The 11,809-nt window shown below is 47.7% G+C and overlaps 4 non-coding genes across 4 annotated transcripts; all 4 read right to left on the reverse strand.

Annotated features, from left to right (window-relative positions):
* Positions 1–5,084: 5,084 nt before the first annotated feature.
* On the reverse strand, positions 5,085–5,157 carry LOC119933927. The gene has a single exon (XR_005452794.1). It is a non-coding gene; the product is annotated as a small nucleolar RNA SNORD34 (small nucleolar RNA).
* A 201-nt stretch (positions 5,158–5,358) lies between these two features.
* LOC119933908 lies at positions 5,359–5,442 on the reverse strand. The gene has a single exon (XR_005452774.1). It is a non-coding gene; the product is annotated as a small nucleolar RNA Z195/SNORD33/SNORD32 family (small nucleolar RNA).
* Positions 5,443–5,679: 237 nt separating this feature from the next.
* Positions 5,680–5,763, reverse strand: LOC119933926. Its single transcript, XR_005452793.1, has one exon. It is a non-coding gene; the product is annotated as a small nucleolar RNA Z195/SNORD33/SNORD32 family (small nucleolar RNA).
* A 1,044-nt stretch (positions 5,764–6,807) lies between these two features.
* On the reverse strand, positions 6,808–6,896 carry LOC119933930. Its single transcript, XR_005452796.1, has one exon. It is a non-coding gene; the product is annotated as a small nucleolar RNA SNORD35 (small nucleolar RNA).
* Between the last annotated feature and the right edge of the window lie 4,913 nt (positions 6,897–11,809).

The raw sequence follows: 11,809 nt of genomic DNA on the forward strand, positions 1-11,809 counted from the left end.
AATAATAACGGCATTTGTTAAGCGCTTACTATGTGCAAAGCACTGTTCTAAGCGCTGGGGGGGATACAAGGTCATCATCATCATCATCAATCGTATTTAATGAGCGCTTACTGTGCCATCAGGTTGTCCCACGTGGGGCTCCCGGTCTTAATCCCCATTTTCCAGATGAGGTAACTGAGGCTCAGAGAATCAATCAATCAATCATTCAATCAATCGTATTTATTGAGCGCTTACTGTGTGCAGAGCACTGGATTAAGCACTTGGGAAGTCCAAACTGGCAACATATAGAGACAGTCCCTACCCAACAGTGGGCTCACAGTCTAGAAGGGGGAGACGGAGAACAAAACCAAACATACTAACAAAATAAAATAAATAGAAATAGATATGTACAAGTAAAATAAATAAATAAATAGAGTAATAAATATGTACAAACGTATATACATATATACAGGTGCCGTGGGGAAGGGAAGGAGATAAGGCTGGGGGGATGGAGAGGCGCCGTGTGGCTTTCTGCGTCTGAACGCCAGAGGGCGACAAATCGACCTCTGAGATAGCGCCCTCTGGGGAGCGGTGTTGGGGATGACTCTGATTATTATGACTATAATTCATTCATTCAATCAATCGTATTTATTGAGCGCTTACTGTGTGCAGAGCACTGTACTAAGCGCTTGGGAAGTACAAATTGGCAACATATAGAGACAGTCCCTACCCAAAAGTGGGCTCATTTACTGAGCGCCTTACTGTGTGCAGAGCACACAGTACTAAGAGCTTGGGAATTCCAAGTTGGCAACATATAGAGACAGTCCCTACCCAACAATGGGCTCACAGTCTAGAAGGGGGAAGACAGAGAAAAAAACAAAACATATTAACAAAATAAATACAATATGTACAAGTAAAATAAATAAATAGAATAATAAAGACGTACAAACATATATGCATATGGACAGGTGCTGCGGGGAAGGGAAGGAGGTAAGGCGGGGTGGATGGACGGGGGAGAGGGGTCGCGTGGCTTCCCACGGCTGAACGCCAGAGGGCGACAAATCGAGCTCTGAGATAGCGCCCTCTGGGGAGCGGTGTTGGGGATGACTCTGATTATTATGATTATAATTCATTCATTCAATCGTATTTACTGAGCGCCTTACTGGGTGCAGAGCACCGTACTAAGCGCTTGGGAAGTACGAGTTGGCAACATAGAGAGACGGTCCCTACCCAACAATGGGCTCACAGTCTAGAAGGGGGAAGACAGAGAACAAAACAAAGCATATTAATAAAATAAATACAATATGTACAAGTAAAATAAATAAATAGAGTAATAAAGACGTACAAACATATATGCATATATACAGGTGCCGTGGGGAAGGGAAGGAAGTAAGGCGGGGGGGATGGAGAGGGGGAGAGGGGTCGCGTGGCTTCCCGCGGCTGAACGCCAGAGGGCGACAAATCGAGCTCTGAGATAGCGCCCTCTGGGGAGCGATGTTGGGGATGACTCTGATTATTATGATCATAATTCATTCATTCAATCGTATTTACTGAGCGCCTTACTGTGTGCAGAGCACCGTACTAAGCGCTTGGGAAGTCCAAGTTGGCAACATAGAGAGACGGTCCCTACCCAACAACGGGCAGTCTAGAAGGGGGAAGACAGAGAACAAAACATATTAACAAAATAAATACAATATGTACAAGTAAAATAAATAGAGTAATAAATACGTACAAACATATATACATATATATAGGTGCCGTGGGGAAGGGAAGGAGGTAAGGAGGGGGGGATGGAGAGGGGGAGAGCACCGTACTAAGTGCTTGGGAAGTCCAAGTTGGCAACATAGAGAGACGGTCCCTACCCAACAACGGGCTCACAGTCTAGAAGGGGGAGACAGAGAACAAAACAAAACATATTAAATTAACAAAATAAAATAGAATAAATATGTACAAAATAAATAAATAATCAGAGAAGCAGCGTGGCTCAGTGGAAAGAGCCCGGGCTTTGGAGTCAGAGATCATGGGTGCATGGCTCAGTGGAAAGAGCATGGGCTTTGGAGTCAGCGGTCATGGGTTCGAATTCCTGCTCCACCACAAGTCTGCTGTGTGACCTTGGGCAAGTCACTTAACTTTTCTGAGCCTCAGTTACCTCACCTGTAAAATGGGGATGATGGCTGTGAGTCCCACGTGGGACAACCTGATCACCTTGTAACCTCCTCAATGCTTAGAACAGTGCTTTGCACATAGTAAGCGCTTAATAAATGTCATCATAAAAAAAAATCTCAGCTCTGTCAAGTGTCAGCTGTGTGGCTTTGGGCAAGTCATTTAACTTCTCTGGGCCTCAGTTACCTCATCTGCAAAATGGGGGTTAAGACTGTGAGCCCCCCGTGGGGCAACCTGATCACCTTGTAACCTCCCCAGCGCTTAGAACAATGCTTTGCACAAGGTAAGCGCTTAATAAATGCCATCATTATTATTATGATGATTATTATCATCATCATTATGGTATTTGTTAAGCGCTAACCACGTGCCATGCAGGCACTGTCGCATAGTAAGAAGTTCCAGGCTAGAGGCAGGATTTATTTATTTATTTATTTTACTTGTTCATATCTATTCTATTTATTTTATTTTGTAAGTATGTTTGGTTTTGTTCTCTGTCTCCCCCTTTTAGACTGTGAGCCCACTGTTGGGTAGGGACTGTCTCTAGATGTTGCCAACTTGGACTTCCCAAGCGCTTAGTACAGTGCTCTGCACACAGTAAGCACTCAATAAATACAATTGATTGATTGAGAGAGATGGAGGTGCAGTGAGTAGATTGGCATTAGAGGAGTGGTGTGTGTGGGCTGGGTTGTAGGGAAAGAAAAGGATGGCAAAGGTGGAATGGTGTGAAAGCACATTGGAGAAGGAAGCCAACACCTTTTTCTGTGAGTCTGGGGGAATGGGGGGAAGATGAAGCCCCCTCTGGGGAGAGCAGCAGGGGAGACTGTGTTGTCCAGGGAGAGGCAGGTTAGAGAAGCAGTGTGGTTCAGTGGAAAGAGCATGGGCTTTGGAGTCAGAGGTCACGGGTTCAAATCCCAGCTCCACCAATTGACAGTTGTGTGACTTTGGGCAAGTCACTTCACTTCTCTGGGCCTCAGTTACCTCATCTGGAAAATGGGGATTAAGACTGTGAGGCCCCCGTGGGACAACCTGATAACCTTGTAACCTCCCCACCGCTTAGAAGTGCTTTGCACATAGCGCTTAATAAATGCCATCACTATTATTATTGTAGGTTTCAATGATGGTGAGGAGTGACAGACAGGAACAGGTCAAGGATGAAGGGAAGCTTCCCCATGATGGAGCAGGGGTCCCACAGGCCACACCTGGCAGAAGCTGTGGATGGAGGGGAGTGGGAGAGGGACAGCACGAGGGGTGGATGGGAGCGAGTTGACAGGGGGCAGAGGAAGGGGTATGAGGGGGACAGTCCTGATGACCCTTCCACTGCCTGCTTCCTACCACTCCATTGACATCCTGCTTCACCCCAGTGATGCTCACCACCCTCTACTGAACTCACTCGCTCCCCCATCCCTTCTCATACCACTAAGCCACAGCTCTGGATCACCTCCTATCCCTTACCCCTAATCATCTAGCCACCTACTTTGAGAAAGTCAAAATCCTTAGGTGTGATCTCCCAAAAATCTTCCCTGCCCCATTTCTCCCATCCCTAGAGATCCCCTCCACCCAAGAATCTGAGACCCCATCCCTTTGCAGTTGTCTGTTACTTTGTATCTATTATAGCTTAGCAAAGTGAATGCCTTGGTTTGTTTCCGTGGGTCTGTGATCTTTTCCTGCAGGAATCCACTGCCTGAACTCCAAACTGCTGCTTTGATTAGTAGCCACAGAAAGAAGCCTACAAGATGACCGAGGTAGGAAAACCTTTTCCTGGAATAGCCTAGGAGGTCCAATTAAATCCTTTATCGAGCACTTTGTGCAATTACTTGGGAGTACAATATAACAGATTTGGTATCTATATGCCCTGACTAAGGAGTTTAGAGTAGTAGATGGACAAGATGAACCATTCCGGAATAGGGGGCACTAAAGGCCTGAATGTGGTGTTTCCCAAACCAAAGGAAATGGAACAATCTTGCTTGACAGGCCATTAATAGCACAAGTTCCTTCAGACAGGAAGCTGTGCAGATTAGGAAGAAAATCAAATCCAAACGGTCAGTGTGTGCCAGATTAGAGCAAGTCATGCTATTCTGCTTCCAAAACAGTAACAACTTCTTGCCTCCAAAGCTCTCCCACTTCCCCACCCAGCTTCCAGCCCTTTCAAGATAAGAGCAGACATCCTCTTCAACTTCAACCCAAAAATGGACTTGACCACCTTCAGTACTTACAGCAAAATACACTTCCCAATTCAATTCAGTGCTGCTTTAGCTGATCCTTGTATCGCCTCCTACATGTTTATAAGTTAAAGGTGGAGTGAACAAGTTTGCTGTTTCATGTTCAATCTCTATTTCTCCCTAACCCGTTTCCTCATTCGAGTGGGGAGGCGTCCTGCTCTGGGACTTAGAGAAATCACATCAGGATACCTTGTTCTTAAGTTGAATTTCATTTATTGATCACATGGGAGAGTATAATAGACAAGATCAATCGCTGCCCTCAAAGAGCTTACAATCTTGGTGAAGATTCACTCATGACAGACACTAACATGAATTCCAGGTAAAGGGCCACTACTGCACCCAGAAGTGAGAAGCAGGACAATCATATTGCAGGTTAAACCAGGATTCCATCCTCCTTTGGCAGATGGTCCTCGAAGACATCTTCACACATGTCCTAGTGAGGTGGAGAAAAGGATGTTAAACAACAAGCTGAAAAAGCAAGTGTGGCTTGGCAGAAAGAATTTGGGCCTAGGAGTCAGAAAGACCCTTAGTCTGTTGAGTGGCAAGTCACAACTTCTATGGCTCAGCTTCCATGTAAAATGGGGATTTAAGTGATTTGACACACAGTAAGTGCTTAATGCCACTTAGTCATTCTCTCCCTAACAAGACAAGTGATCCTCCACCCCATCCTTTATGGCATGGGGTTGGGGGAGCCAAAGAGAGACAGGGACATCAATGGAAGCTAGGGTCTCAGACACAGTTGTATTCTCATAGGAAAGTCAAACAATGTAGGTAATTAAACATCATCATTGACCCTCGGGGAAAGGGGGTACAGACGGGAGGGACACCAAGGGTCTGGTACCTTATTGTAGGGCAGAGGGGACCCCCACACCTCAAGTCTCTCCTGAGCCGCCTGGCCCCATTTGGTCTTGTGGGGCAGCATCCCTAGAGAAAAAAAGATGGGGGTCAGAGGACCAGCAAACCCCGACCCCAGAAACCTAACCCCTCCCTACTCTCGGCGGTCTCAGATGGTAGTGCATGGAGATGTGATCTCAAGGTCGTTAGACTCGAAATAATGTGAAGAGTCATCATCACAGACCCTTGTTCCCCCCCACATCCACCACCCAAGACCCCTTCTCACCATCCGTCAGAAGATGGTGCTTGGGATTCAGGAGTGGCTCAGTCTCCTGGACAGGATAACGTCCATCTAGTTCCTCAGGAACACAAGCACCTCGCTGGGAGACAAGGATGGATGACCTTAGTATCCTTCTGGCCCCTGCCCCTCAGCCCCCACCCCAAGACCCAGGGACTTCTGCAGAGACACTTAGGGAGCAAAGGAGAGGCCTCAGAGCGGTGCATGGAGTTGGTCTCACGGTCGCGAGACTCGAACGAAAGATGGTGAATGTTCCTCATCATTGGCCGGGAGGTTGGGGGCTGCTGAAGGGGGTCCAGGGCACAGGCAACACTTACCCGGTGGCATCTGCTCAGTCAATGGCAGCCAGGCAGCCCCACCCATCAATCGCCAGCTCCTGGAAGAGATAGGGGACACTGTTGGGCAGCAGCTCTCAGGACAATCCTTCATTGACAGCCGGCACCCACTGGGCTGTCATTCCCAAGCTCAGGGAAGCAGTGTGGGCTAGTGAAACGAACATGGACCTGAGCTCTCATATGGGATTTGGATCCCCCAATTCGACAACAGATGTGGGAAAAGGACTGCCCAATCTGATAATCCACCCCAATGCTTGGCACATTAAGAGTTTAATATCATTAAAAGAAAAAGGTCCATCTCCCCTAAGTTGTAAACCCCTTTTGAACTGAAACTCACTTCTCTATTTTGCCTGGTACTTAATGCAGTGCTCTACCCGGTTACAGTGGTAATTGAATAGGAATGGATTTAAACTAGTCTCCTGAAGCAGTTCCAGTCAGCAACACCTCCAGAGGCCCAAACCCAGGGGAACACAGTAGTCACCCCAGCTTGTCAAAAGCAGATTTTCTTCCTCTTGGAGGCCTTTCTCTGAACAGCTTTGATTACAACGGTGGTTACACCACTTGATAACTGGCTGCTGCACTTTCCTTGGACACTAAACATGTGAGTGAGGATGGAGGAAGGGCCAGAGATGATCACATTGGGTTACCTCCTGAAAAACTGCAGCCCCATTTGGGCAAATCCCCTTCAAAATGGAAATGTAGTACCCTTTCTCTTTCAAACTCTGCGCCTCATGTCGGGCCAAGTTATCTTGTGTCCACTCTAGCACTTGGTACAATCTTTAGCAAATAGTTAAGCATTCAAATGCCAGAAGCATTGATCTCCCAAATGCTCGGGAGTGCTTTACACAGTAAAATCGACTTACTGGGTGTTCAAGCTCGGCACCTATAGAACCCAAGCATAGAGTACTTACAGCTGCTAACTAGCGGACAACCAGTGCCCCGAAAAATAACAAACCCGACGACCACCCCCTCCCTGGCCCCCCTGGCATCAGCTGAGCCATTCGGCAGTGTCGCCAGCGCCCACGGAGGGCAATCTGAAGACCATCGTGAGATTGGACATCATCTGCCAGAGGGGAAGAGGTGGCCCTCAGAAACACTCACCAGAGAGGAAGAGGCCACCGACGGACACATTTCCGGTACATGGGCACTTCCTGACCATGCAGATGTCCTCGATGGCCTGCAGAAGAAAGTAGATGTCAGGGGGGAGCGGAGAGGAAGGACGTCGGGGTTCCGCGACCGCTGCACCTCCTCCCCTGGCATCACCCGCTCCACTCAGCAGCGTTGGCACGGCCCCTTAATTGGGAGTTCGAAGACCACCTTAGTTTCGAAGTATGGAAACCACGTACCCAGAGGACTCCCCGTATGCCAGTGTGGGACTACGTGGACCCGAGGGTGATGATGATGGTATTTGTTAAGCGCTTACCATGTGCCAAGCACTGTTCTAAGCGCTGGGGCTGTTACAAGGTAATCGCGTGGTTCCAGTCTCAATCCCCATTTTACATGAGGTTACTGCAGCAGATTAGTCAAGTGACTTGCCCAAGGGTGGGGATCTGAATAATAATAATAACTGGTATTTGTTAACCGCTCATTTTGTGCCAGGCACTGTAGTAAGAGCTGGGGTGGACACAGCGCCTGGCCCACGTGGGGTTCAGTCTCAATCCTCATTTTGCAGTTGAGGCAGAGAAGTGACTTGTCCAAAAGTCACACAGCAAACAAGTGCGGAATTAGAATTTAGAACCCATGACCTTCTGACTTTTAGACTGTGAGCCCACTGTTGGGTAGGGACTGTGTCTGTATGTTGCCAACTTGTACTTCCCAAGCGCTTAGTACAGTGCTCTGCACACAGTAAGCGCTCAATACGATTGATTGACTCCCATACCGGAGCTCTAGCCCTTCGCAAGTCTGCGTCCCAACCCGCTCTGCGCATATTCGAGGGCCTGGAAAGAGGGTCGCCCGCTCTGGGCCTGACCGAGCCTTGCATCATTCATTCAATCGTATTTATTGAGCGCTTACTGTGTGCACAGCACTGGACTAAGCGTTTGAAAGCACAATTCGGCAACAAATAGAGACGATCCCTACCCAACAACGGGCTCAGGGTCGACCTCTCATCCCTCCCGGGCCCCAAACCCTCTGCCCAAGTTCCTCCCCAGCTGAGGCCGCCGGTCCAAACGGAATCTACCCTGAGAATCAATCAATCAATCGTATTTATTGAGCGCATACTGTGTGCAGAGCACTGTACTAAGCGCTTGGGAAGTACAAGTTGGCAACATATAGAGACAGTCCCGACCCCAACAGGGGGCTCACAGTCTAAAAGGGGGTTGACAGATATCAAAACGAAACATACTAACAAAATAAAATAGAATAGATATGTACAAGTAAAATAGAGTAATAATAATAAGTAATAAATAAAATGCTGAGAAGAAGCGTGGCTCAGTGGAAAGGGCACGGGCTTTGGAGTCAGAGGTCATGGGTTCTAATCCCAGCTCCGCCACATGTCTGTTGTGTGACCTTGGGCAGGTCACTTAACTTCTCTGAGCCTCAGTTCCCTCATCTACCAAATGGGGATTAAGACTGAGCCCCACGTGGGCCAACCTGATCACTTTGTATCCTCCCCAGCGCTGAACACAGTGCTTTGCACATGGTAAGGGCTTAAGAAATGCCATCATTATTATTATTATTATTATTCCAACCGACAGCACCCTCGCCGAGCTCCTCACCTGCAACCCTCCAACGTCCAGCGCTTATCGGGAAAGAGGGGGCGTTCTTTTGCGCGGGGCCTTTTAAACCAGCCCAGGGGCGGGGTCAAAGTGACGTCATCCCTACCGCGCCTTCCCATTGGCCAAGATGAAAGGGGAGCTCTGGTCACGTGACGGGTGATGGGCGGAGGCCGTGGTCCGTACCGTACCACGTGATCTCCCCGCATGTCCACGCGGCCGCCATGCCTGCTCAGGTCACGTGACCTCCCTTCACTTCCAACTCTTGACAGTGTCCTTGATGATGATAATAATAATGGGGGTATTTGCAAGCTCTTACTGGGTACCAAGCCCTGGACTAAACGCTAGAATAATAATAATAATGGAATTTTATTAAGCGCTTACTATGTGCAAAGCACCGTTGTAAGTGCTGGGGAGGTTACAAGGTGATCAGGTGAAGCAGCGTGGCTCAGTGGAAAATAATAATAATAATGATGGCATTTATTAAGCGCTTACTATGTGCAAAGCACTGTTCAAAGCGCTGGGGAGCTTACAAGGTGATCACGTTGTCCCACGTGGGGCTCACAGTCTCAATCCCCATTTTACAGATGAGATCACTGAGGCACAGAGAAGTGACTTGCCCAAAGTCACACAGCGGACAATTGGCGGAGCTGGGGTTTGAACCCATGACCTCTGACTCCAAAGCCCGGGCTCTTCTCCAATGATCCACGTTGCTTCTCCAAAGCCCGGAAAAGACAGTGCTTTGCACATAGTAAGTGCTTAATAAATGCCATTATTATTATTATTATTATCAGGTTGTCCCACGGGGGGCTCAGTCTTAATCCCCATTTTACAGATGAGGTAACTGAAGCACAGAGAAGTGAAGTGAGTTGCCCAAAGTCACACAGCTGACAATTGGCAGAGCAGGGACTTGAACCCATGACCTCTGACTCCAAAGTCCATGCTTCTAGACTGTGAGCCCACTGTTGGGTAGGGACCATCTCTATATGTTGCCAACTTGTACTTCCCAAGAGCTTAGTACAGTGTTCTGCACACAGTAAGTGCTCAATAAATACGATTGAATGAATGAATGAATGAATGCTCTTTCCACTGAACCACGCTGCTTCTCTAGATGAGAGAACAACAGATTGGACATAGTCCATGACCCAGAGCTCTACCCCAGAGCTTAGAACAGTGCTTGCGCGCTTAATAAGCAGCATGGCTCAGTGGAAAGAGCCTGGACTTGGGAGTCAGAGGTCATGGGTTCTAATGCCAACTCTGCCACTTAATAATGATGGCATTTATTAAGCGCTTACTATGTTCAAAGCACTGTTCTAAGCGCTGGGGAGGTTGTAAGGTGATCAGGTTGTCCCACAGGGGATTCACAGTCTTAATCCCCATTTTCCAGATGAGGTAAGTGAGGCATAGAAAAGTTAAGTGAGTTGCCCAAAGTCACACAGCTGACAATTGGCAGAGCTGGGATTTGAACCCATGACCTCTGACTCCAAAGTCCATGCTCTTTTCCACTGAACCATGCTGTTTCTCTTGTCTGCTGACTTTGGGCAAGTCACAACTTCTCTGGGCCTCAGTTACCTCATCTGTAAAGTGGGTATTAAGACTGTGGGCCACCTGATTACTGATTACTGTGGGTCACCTGACTGTGAGCCCACTGTTGGGTAGGGACTGTCTCTATGTGATGCCAATTTGTACTTCCCAAGCGCTTAGTACAGTGCTCTGCACATAGTAAGCACTCAATAAATACGATTGATTACCTTATATCCCCCCCCCAGCACTTAGAACAGTGCTTGGCACATAGTGCTTAACAAATGCCATCATTATTATTACCATTATTATTATTACTGTGTGCAGAGCGCTGGGTACTGAGCACCTGGTCATATAAGCTTCCAGCCCAGAGGCAGCAAAGATTAATGGAAGGAGCAGGGATCTGGGAATCCAGGCTGCCAGTTCCAACTCTGCCACTGGCTTGCTGTGTGATCTTGGGCAAGTCACCTAACCTCTCTGTGCCTATTCGCCCATCTGTAAAACAGATGTAAAACACCTGGGCAGCCTACCATCTTGCATTATTAGATTATATCTTTCTTGGACGATGATGGTATTTGTTAAGCATTTATTATGTGCCAAGTGTTTTCTAAGCACTGGGGTAGATATAAGGTAATCTGTCCCACGTGGGGCTACGAGTCTTAATCCCCATTTTACAGATAATAATAATAATAATAATAATGACGGCATTTGTTAAGCGCTTACTATGTGCAAAGCACTGTTCTAAGCGCTGGGGGGATACAAGGTGATCTGGTTGTCCCACGTGGGGCTCACAATCTTAATCCCCATTTTACAGATGAAGGAACTGAGGCTCAGAGAAGTGAAGTGACTTGCCCAAGGTCACACAGCTGACATATGGTGGAGCCGGGATTCGAACCCATGACCTTTGACTCCAAAGCCCGGGCTCTTTCCACTGAGCCACGCTGCTTCTCTACAGATGAGGTTAACAGACATAGAAAATCAATCAATTGTATTTATTGAGCGCTGTGTGCAGAGCACTGTACTAAGCGCTTGGGAAGTACAAGTTGGCAACATATAGAGATGATCCCTACCCAACAGTGGGCTCACAGTCTAGAAGAACTGCAGCACTATTAGGGAGAGGCAGTTGGGAGGCAGAGATTACCCTGCTAGTTAAAAGTTAAGTGACTTGCCCAAAGTGACACAGCTGACAAGTGGTGGATGTGGGATTAAAACCCACAACCTGACTCCCAAGCCCATGCTCTGTCCACTACACCACACTGTTTATCTTTATGGTATGTGTTAAAACTTACTATGTGCCAGGCACTGTAGTAAGCACTAGGGTAGATACAAGCTAATTAGGTCGGGCAGTCCACATCCCACACGGGGCACAGTCTTAAGAGAAGCAGCATGGCTCAGTGGAAAGAGCACGGGCTTTGGAGTCAGAGGTCATGGGTTCGAATCCCGACTCCACCATATGTCTACTGTGTGATCTTGGGCAAGTCACAACTTCTCTGGGCCTCAGTTACCTCATCTGTAAAATGGGGATTAAGACTGTGAGCCCCACATGGGACAACCTGATCACCCTGTATCCTCCCCAGCGCTTAGAACAGTGCTTTGCACATAGTAAGCGCTTAACAAATGCCAATTATTATTAATCTCCATTTTTATAGATGAGGAAACAGGCACAGAAAAGTGAAGTGCCTTGCCTAAAGTCAGAGAGCACACAAACGGAGGAGCTCTGTCTTCTATCCACTAGACCATGTTGCT

This window comes from Tachyglossus aculeatus, chromosome 10, assembly GCF_015852505.1.
Source record: "Tachyglossus aculeatus isolate mTacAcu1 chromosome 10, mTacAcu1.pri, whole genome shotgun sequence".
Classification (NCBI taxonomy): Eukaryota; Metazoa; Chordata; class Mammalia; order Monotremata; family Tachyglossidae; genus Tachyglossus; species Tachyglossus aculeatus.